The following is a 10668-nucleotide window of genomic DNA, read 5'->3' as shown; positions in this document are numbered from 1 at the left end:
GATTAAGAAATACAACTCACTTACATAATTATTATCCCTTTTTAAGTAAATCAACAACCGAGTGAGACCCCTCGGCGACCAAGTGAGACTCTTCAGCGACCAAGTGAGACCCATCAGCGACCAAATGAGACCCCCAAAGCCCGGGGAGAGCCCGTGGAAGAAGCAAGTCTCTACCAACTCTAACGGGAAATAAACGAATCGGTCAGTCAAGAGCCCTCGCCGATCCGGTGAGAGCCAGGGATGTTAGGGAGCTCCGCAACCGTAACCGAAACTATCGGATATCAGATATAAAAAATCATCCGTAATCGTAACCGAATCCGAAATCAAAGTTTCGGATAATGTCGGATATGATCGGCCCGCCGCTGCCAGTACCGACACACACGCCGCGCGCATTTCTTGTTTTTTTCTTTGTTTGTCGTTATAAATAAAACCACTTTATTACCTATTTGTATTTTACTTTTTAAATTCCTTAAAAAAATAGTATCCGTAACCGAAATTATCCGAAACTAACGGATAATCAGAAATAATTTATCCGTATCCGTAACCGTATCCGGTATAATAATCATTCTTAAATCCGTATCCAACCCGTATCCGAAATTTCATATCCATAACACCCCTGGTGAGAGCCTTCAGCGATTAGGAGAGTTGTATTTTTTTTTCTTAAAAAAAAAAACTAAAACAGCCATATCCTAGGTATATATTCATCGGCTTGCAACACTGTTAATATAATTAAGACCCCACATATCAGCGCTATGAGCACCGCAGTAGTTCCTAATATCAAAAAAGGATTCCTTTTGTTGTGGAACCTTCTAGAACTAACGTTGGCTAACGGCCTTAGGTTCAAAATAGACGAACGGCCAGGCACCAAAGCGTCGACAGCCGAAATAGACCTTGTGCTCTTTACTTTACTGCTCATTGTTCTCTGAAACCTACAACAAAAAAAAATTAAAATTAAAACAAAGTAAACCTACCTATTCTACCTAAGTTACCTATTTTTTTGTAATGGTCACACCTCATTTCCTTCATTCAGCTCGCTATCGACCCACTAGGGTCGATTAATTCTTTCTCAGAGGACGCCCTGGGGGGTTAAAAACGCCACATCGAAGCAATTCTTCAAAAAAAGCAATATTAGAATTTGATATTTGCGCATATAAAAGTAGTTGGCCACCTAATTCCGCTCACATGCAACAGATGGCGCCACATTCAATAATGCAGTCTTCAAGCAGTCGTGAAACGCGATATCGAAGGAAGTTTACACAGCAAGACGCAAATATACAACTTCCAACACAACACTTTTGTGGATCACGTCGGGGTCACCAGTTTGGCGGCGGGAGTGTGCTGCCGCCAAAGGATGTTATCGGGGTACCGATCTGAGCATAGTACCCCGCTAGCCACAAGTTGGTAGTGTGACTAGGGATCGGCGATCCAACGGTGTTATGTTGGAAGTTGTATATTATATGCGTCTTGCTGTGTAAACTTCCTTCGATATCGCGTTTCACGACCGCTTGAAGACTGCATTATTGGATGTGGCGCCATCTGTTGCATGTGGGCGGAACTAGCTGGCCAACTAGTTGGGTCCGCCACAAAAACAATATTGCAATTTGACAATTGCGCATATAAAAGTAATTGCGCAATGCAAACGAATGTCTAATAGGCAATATTGCTTTTTTAGATGAATTGCTTCGATGTGGCCATTCTAAGCCCCCTGAGCCGAGGTTAGCACCTCACTGGGTACCCTCAGGCCTGTCGTCTTAAATGATGTACCGGGTGAGAGCTCTCAGTGCTCCCCATTTGTCAATCACTTAATACCTTTTTTTGACGTGACTTACTGTAGATTTGCCGCAGATGGCATTAACTACTTGGCCAGACAAATGGGGAGCGCTGAAGGCTCTCCCCCGGTACAACGTTTAAGACAACAGACCTGAGGGTGCCCAGTTGGGCGCGAACCTCGGCTCAGGACGTCGTCTGAGAGGAACAATATTTGAAAGAATTAATCGACCGTAGCGGGTCGATAGCGATAACACTTAATACCAGAACATACCATAATACCACAACAAATCACGTCCAAAAAACAAACAAAAAGTAACTAGTTATTATCTTCCTAGCGTTTTCCCGTTTTCACAGGATCCGCTTACCTAACCTAAAGATTAGGTCCGGTCCGGTCCGGTCTTATACAAAAGTGACAACTTGTGTGACCTTCCAACACAAAGGGAAAACCAGCCCAATACAGGTTAGCACACATGCCTCGGCATGTCTCGAAATGTGGATTTTGTGGGATGTTTACTTTGCGCAGTGCGATTCGGAGGTATGTAACTTAACACGTATTGGGTTGGTCTCTCCTCCATCATATTAGAAAGGACACACTCTGTCGGTTTTAACGACACGCCCGGGAAGATAAGCAGCTGAACGTGCTATATGTTTTTTCATACGCTTCCACTCCAGCGTAGAAGATTTTTTAAGTTATTAAGTAAATTACATAAATAATTATCTACTTACTACCTACTGCAGAACACCAGCCATTTATTAAAAAAATAAATTAAAAAACACGTTCAGGAACTCACCTATGTAGGAAAAAGTATCATATATTAGTAAACTGTTTCTTGCATTTTTTAAAACACAACAACATTTAACACATTGTTTGATCACACCTTGATCATGGCACTTGCAAAAGTATCGAAATATCGAGTCTCATGTCCCTGATTAACACGGTAAGGACCCGGTATTATGTATTTTAACATTTTACACATTACCATATTCGTAGTAAACTATTTTTGAAGGGTCGATAGGTAAAAATTCGCGTGTTTTATCACGTACTTATAAGCCTCTAGATCACGGAATAGAGTGAGTTGTAGTTGTTAAAAGAGTTGTATGAGAACCGCTATCGCCAATTCAACCACATTCTCTTTACTAATCCCTACGACAGTCGTACCTATCCAAATTGCTTTCTCCATAAACGTTTCCTAAGTTTTTATCCTCTACATTAAAATCTACATTAATGGCAAATATGTAAGTCGCATGACGCCCAAGAAAAAAAACACCAAGACAGCTCTACTGCTTCTCAAATTACATAACCACTTTACCAATATTTTTTAAGATTATTAATACTTCCATATAATAGTATATTTTCAAAAACAATTTTAAATGTGTACAATTTAGGAATTTACATAAAACGTTTAATAATTTTAACTAATAAAAAACCGTGGCAAAAATAAAACTAACAAAATCAAATAAAAATAAAATAAAATTCAAAAAATATTTGATTTGATTTTTTTACTTATTTTTTTTTTAATTAATCTACTTAATATTAATTAAAATCAAAGGGAGGCCGTTGCCCAACAGTGGGATGAAGTAGGTTAAAAAGATAAGAAAATAACTGCTATTACCTGTAAATACCATCTAGTTTTATTTTAAGTTATGTCATTTTCTTATCCGCCGAAAAGGAAAGCGATGGATGATTACCCATCATTTTTCTTGTCGATTCTTGTCGATTGACAGGCATAAAATTTATGGAACACACGTCAATATTAAACACAAATCTAAAACAACAGTGTAAAAATTTTACATTGGCCAATAACCCGACAGAATTAAGGTGACAGCACACATCAAACGGTTCAAATACCAGCGAGACACCTTTTTCATTCGCCCGGGTTATTCATTCATTTACTCATTCTTCCTAAAATTAAGAGCTGTCAATCATCCGTCCCTTTCCTTTTCGACGGATAAGAAAATGTCAGGTATAACTTAAAGTAAAATTAGGAGGTGTCTGCAGGAATCGGGGCCATTATCAATTCATCTAAGAAACATTATGTGTGTGTATTGTGTTATGTGTGTATATTTTAATGTTGTAAATGTATATGTGTGTCGTAGATTTTACCTAAATAAATTTTTTTATTATTATTATTATGAGTAGTGTGGCAACCACAACCATTATAACACCGAGTATTCCCACACAGAACACTATTCTTTTCCTTTTATGGGTTGAACTTTGTGAGCGTCTTGTAATTATTATCATTTATTAGCTGCAAATCGAAATAATAACCACATTAAAATTTAGCTTAAATTGTCATAAGGGCCGCTACGTGTTGGTTTCGCCCCACGCACGCCTTCCAAAAGTCCGGAACTCCATAGGCCCGAGATATGGAAACGATATACAAATAATAATATCTTTATTTGTACTATCATCATCATCATCAGCCCATTCACGTCCCCACTGCAGGGCACGAGCCTTCCCTACTACTTTATTTGTACTATATAAGCCTTAAATACAGGCTGTTAGTGACATCGTAACGTAACTAAGGGGGATGATTCAGACCATGATTCTGAGTTAATATCAAGTGGAATTTTCCGTCGCAAAATTCACGTTTTTTTATATTTTTTAAATTATTTTCAAGTCTATACTTTTGCGATGAAAAAATCCACTTGGTATTAACTCAGAATAATCAGCTGAATCATCCCCCTCAGTATTCGTTACGATGTCACTTACACCCCGCACAAGTACATACTGTAGCCATACAAGTAGGTATGGGTGTTAGTGACACCGTAACGAATACTGAGGGGGATGATTCAGACCATGATTCTGAGTCGATATCAAGTAGAATTTCCTGTCGAAAAGTGATAAAAAATTCTTATCCGCTTAAAAAGAAAGGGACGGATAAACGACAGGCATAAAATTTATGGAACGCGTCAGTTTCATGCAGAAATTTTAAAAAACCCTTCCAAAATTTTATATTGGCCAATAACCCGGCAGAATTAAGTTGACAGCACACGTGAAATAGGTTGCATAATACGAGCGAGATGCCTATTTTATTCGCCCGGGTTATTCTAAAATTAAAAGGCCGCCTGTTGTACTACCAATCTAATTATAATACCTAATGTATGTTTAATATGAGAGGAGCTCGGTGGCGCAGCGGTAAACGCGCTCGGTCTGCGATTGTTGAAGTTAAGTAACTTTCATCAAGGCCGGTCATAGGATGGGTGACCACAAAAAAAAAATCATTCCGAACTCCTCCGTGCTTCGGAAGGCACGTTGAACCGTTGATCCGGCTGCATTAGCAGTCGTTAATAACCATCAATCCGCACTGGGCCCGCGTGGTGGTTTAAGGCCCGATCTCCCTATCCATCCATAGGGAAGGCCCGTGCCCCAGCAGTGGGGACGTTAATGGGCTGGTGATGATGATTAATATGATTTAAGTGCAATAAAAAGTTTTTGTATAGTATTGTAAAAGATGACCATCATCCGTCCCTTTCCTTTTGCTACGGATACGAAAATGACAGGTATTTAAAACAAAATTAGGATGTGTCTGCGGGAATTGGGGCCATTAGCCCATTAAGGTCGATAAATGCTTTCAAATAGAACCCTCTCAGACGACGCCCCGAGCCGAGGTTTGCGCCCAACAGGCAACAGGGAGCCTTCACGACTATTGTCTTTTCCTAAAATTATGTACTGGGTGAGAACCCTCAGCACTCCCCATCAATGAAATAGATCCAAAGAAATATGTGTCTACACTCAGCGGAATCCACTAAAATAATATCGTTCAAATTCTATACTTTTTAATTTAAGCACTAGATGTACGAATAGGTAATTTAAAAGTGAAATTATAGTCGTAAATAGGTTATTTTTATTAGATTAGTGTAAAAGTTACAAAAGAATGTCATTGAGAGAAAAAGTCCGCTGACTGGAGGTTTCATTGCAGCTTGATTGTAGCTGAAGTAAGGACGGCAGAAGTATTTTTTTTGTTTTGTTGAACAGAATAAATACAGATCTAAAAGTTAATACCAATTTATACTTCATCAGACTTAACTTTGGTAAATATCCCGCTGGCTGGAGGTCGGTTAGAAAACTTTGTATTTCCGTTTTTTTAACGGAACAAATTCTGTTTTCAGCATAATTCAGTAGAACAAATCCAGATCTAATTCTCTGCATCACTCTTATGTCTCCCAGACAGGGGATCCCGCTGGGTGTAGACACATCGAAGAAATCACAATAAGTCGCCTCAGAAAAAACACTCCAGTATTAAAACAGCTTTCAATATCAAATAATTTGTTATATTATCATCATCGATTTAAATACGGTGCGTTTAAGTACCTATCCACATTTAATTAATTTACTTTTAAACAATATTTTGCAATAAGTAATAAAATATAATTATTATTTATTAAAAATATAAATTAATAACTTTCGACCAACTTCTGCCCTTTTTTCTATTATTATTTGTATTATTGTTCTCTAAAGTTAATTGTATTGTATATTGTATTGTATTTTATCTAAACAGGTAATACAATAACAACGGCGCCCAACGTAACCATAAAAATTAAACACATTCCCGCGTATAGCACCCTGTCTTTATCCTCGTATCGATATCGTGGTCGCGGTCGTGACCGATAAGAAGCTGATCCGGTCGCCATATTTGATCTGCGAACAGAAATACAATACCATGGTAAAAGAAAACCAGCGGGGCGGGCTTAGCACCGTAAGCGTGCGACTCATTCTCGCCTCGACATACGTCACCCGTCACTCTCTCACATTACTGTACAGAAAGAGACAGATGATCAAATCAAATCAAATATACTTTATTGCACACAACATACAAAACAAATTCACACAGATGAAGATAGATACAGTACAATCTGGCGGCCTTATTGCTAAGCAGCAGTTTCTTCCAGGCAACCAGTGGATAGGAAACATTAATTGGATGATCTCTGTCGCGGCGAGAAAGAGTCGCGGGCTTTAAGGTGCTAAGCCCGCTAGTATGCTCAAAACTGACAGCTAGCATTTTCAAGGTTAGCCCAGCTGACGTCATCCGACCCTGCATTGCCATTTCGTAAAAAATAAATTACCTACATCCTATGTTTATAATTTACTTTGCAAAGAAATTTTGTACTTTTAATAAAATATTTACGTACAGTTTCGATGATTTTTTTATAAGTGACAAATATTAGTAATTAAATACGTTAATCAGTAATTCACTTAATTTTCAATACTTAATAAAATTCTCGTCCTTGGAATGTTGGAGATACCAATTGAATGGTAACACTTATGTCATCAATGGGCTAGCAATGGCGGCTTGTCATAGGATTGAGCATACCTGGTCTTCTTATGCTATGTACAATACAATACAATATACAATACAGTATATTATTCCTACAATGTTCGCAGTAGGTATTGGTCGTACCAACCTCGAGAAGCATTCACCTATTGCCCGGGCTACTCGCGCGATTAACGAAATAGCTCATGAAAACCCGGACACAGATTTATATACATGTTCGTTGGCGGAATTCACTAATATCAGTGTAAAGTATTTTAGTAAATAGTTTGCATACATTGTCGATTTGGTTTATCTGTAATGACTATGTATATGTGAAATAAATAAATAAAATAAAAAAAATAAAAATTATAAGTACACATCTCATAAGACATAATGGAGCTACAAATAAACAAAAGAAAGTAGAATAAAATAAGCTGAAAACTAAATCTCACACCTCACTTGCTAAACTATAAGTAAAGTAACATTTGTTTTGGTTATATTTTTACACTATAACAATTTGCGCAGCGATTAACTGCAGAATCATAAGTGTTATATTTATTCCCTAAAGCTCGGAAAGGAGAAAACTTTTTCAATCAAAAGTGCCTTTTTGTAACTAATGGCTTTTCTGTTTCGTAACTCATCCTTCAGAGGTGATACACTCGTTGCTCCACATTTTATACCAATTTATTTATCACGAATTTTAGCTGGGTAAAACTCAAAATTTAGGAACACTCAACAGTGCTGCCGCCTACATTTGAGCTTCTAGTTTTTATCTTCATTGATGCGGAGCATACTCTACCACGCTGCTCCACTGCGAGTTGGTGGGAAAATATATTATCTAGGCTAGGCGGATTTAGTAAGTAAGCAAAAAGAAAAATGAAAGTAGCAAAGTAATAAATAAAAAAGATCGAAGAATAAAGAAAAAAGAAGTAAGAAAAAAAAGAAGAAAAGAAAAAAAAAGAAAAAAAGAAGAAAAGAAAAAAAAGAGAATAAAAAGTAAGTAGGTAAGTAGTGTAAGTACTTAGTAAGTAACGGGAAGTAGCATGGAAAATGCTGCACCGACAAGAGCGTGGCTCTTCAATTTGATGATGACGAGGCGGATTTGGTCGTATGTACGTATGCGTTTGTATACTTACATAAGAGCTAATTAACCAAACACCACTTAAACAACGGAGATTAGGGCTTACAAAATAAAAAAATATAAAGTCATATCAATAACTAAATTAATAAGAATTGTTTTTATAATTTAAATAATTATTTGTCTTTTAACACTTTCAAGGACAGAACGTCTAACGACGTTCCGATTCCAAGGTGTCATTATGATCATTCCAAGGTGATATTATGAACCATCAGTGACCCATGATTTCTGTCCGTGAAAGTGTTAAAACGTAAAATTTTAAATTTATTACGATTGGAAGTTTTGTTTTCAAATTGTTAAAATATTTGCATGCCTAGTTAAGGTTGAATACAATGACATACTGTAATACTATACCATCTTTTGTAAATTGTATTCTGGCAAATAAAAATAAATAAATAAGGTTAACACGAAAAAAAAGCTAAAAAGTTAAAGCGTGTATTCTGCAGTAGGAATTCAATCTTCACATGCCGATAAAAAGCACAAAGTTGGACAACGAGCAAAATAAATATTTAAAACCACAATGGTGCTAATTCCTGTACGCACCATCTAATTTTATTTTAAGTTATACTCGTACCTGTCTTTCTTTTATCCACCAAAAAGGAAAGGGACGGGTAATCGACAGACATAAAATTTATGGAACACACGTAAATTTTAGGCAGAGATTTAAAAGCCCTTGCAAAATTTTATATTGATTACTTATAAGGAAATGATTTTTGTTAGTTTTAGACCTGCCTTTATTTACTAATCAGATTTTCAAAATTTATCTTGAACCTAGAGCACGACCCTAGAACCTAGTGTACTATAAAAAGTAAAGCACAAAACTTGGTTGTAAAACTGTACCAGTTTTAAATTGTATTGCGCGCACTTGACGGCAGAGCCGCCGCAGCGGTGCAGTATTACAGTGCGACATTATGCCGCTGCTTTTTGCTGCCGCGCGGCGAAAAACTCGTAGTGCGCGCCTGGTCTTAGTGAAATTGAATAGCAGAAAAGATACCTTCATCATCATCATCAGCCCATTAACATCCCCACTGCTGGGGCACGGGCCTTCCCTATGGATGGATAGGAAGATCGGGCCTTAAACCATCACGCGGGCCCAGTGCGGATTGATGGTTATTAACGACTGCTAATGCAGCCGGGACCAACGGCGTAACGTGCCTTCCGAAGCACGGAGGAGCTCGAGATGAAAACTTGTTTTTTTGTGGTCACCCATCCTATGACCGGCCTTTGAGGAGCTCGGTGGCGCCATGGCGCAGCGGTTAACGCGCTCGGTCTGCGATTGTTGAAGTTAAGAAAAGAGACTGTCTTGAGACATAATGGGATCTTAAGATAAATCCAGTTGTTTTGTGTAATTTCTTTAATTTTGATTTTATTTACAATTGCTTGCGTTGGACGCGTCTTGCTTGGCCGAATGATGAAGTAAGAGAGAGATTATTGAGGTAGTTGCACAAACATAATAAAAACGAAACGCCTGACAAAACTATTATAGCATGGGCAATGTAAAATGCTTGCTATTAAAATACTTGTAGGCGCTTAAGCCGGAACAGAAACCTTACTTCAGACGAAATATAAATCAATACTCACTTTAGGAAGCAGTCACACCACTGGCATCATGGTCGTAATATTTATCTTGTTCTACATCATCAAAGTTATCTTGAAAATTGAATAACGCTTTGTATTTATAGCACATAAATAAATCTTGAGCGAAGAATAAAAATAATTTAAACTGTTGAAGTTATTTTAAGGACGCATGAAATATCTTGACAATTTTTTTCGAAATTGACGTCTAAATAATACTGGAATGTCATTAAAAAAATAAAATAAAAAGAAAAGAGTTTAGGACAAAGTAGAGTCTTATCCGCATTATAACATCGTCCCGGGTTCGAATCCCGGTGGGGACATATCACAAAAATCACCTTGTGATCCCTAGTTTGGTTAGGACATTACAGGATGATCACTTGATTGTCCGAAAGTAAGACGATCCGTGCTTTGGAAGGCACGTTAGCACGGCCAAAGGCCCCTGACATGACTTATGAAATGACTAGGTACTTACTTACATCAGTAAGTAATAACCGGGACTAACGGCTTAACGTGCCTTCCGAAGCACGGATCATCTTACTTTCGGACAATTAGGCGATCAGCCTGTAATGTCCTAACCAAACTAGGGATCACAAAGTGATGTATGCATGTCAGGGGCCTTTGGCAGCTCATTAGTAACCCTGACACTAGGGTTGTTGACGTTAGTAATCCACCTCACAACCTACATGATAGAAGAAGGCGGGTTGCTTGCTTAGGTAATAAAAGTCATGTTTAAGTAATAAATATGGTTTATTTGTTTCTGAAGACAGTCCCGAATAGTGCTAATACGATTCCCACAGCCACTATGAGGCCGAATATGCCCAGCCACCACCGCCAGTTGGGTATTGGGATGTGGCGCTCCATCGCTTCGCGCTCCTCTCGCGTCTTGCTGCAAATGTTTGGCACCGGCGGCATCCTACAATTACACAC

Source organism: Pectinophora gossypiella, chromosome 29 (assembly GCF_024362695.1).
Source record: "Pectinophora gossypiella chromosome 29, ilPecGoss1.1, whole genome shotgun sequence".
Classification (NCBI taxonomy): domain Eukaryota; kingdom Metazoa; phylum Arthropoda; class Insecta; order Lepidoptera; family Gelechiidae; genus Pectinophora; species Pectinophora gossypiella.
The sequence above is the reverse complement of the archived record's forward strand: the minus strand, read 5'-3'. Positions refer to the sequence as shown.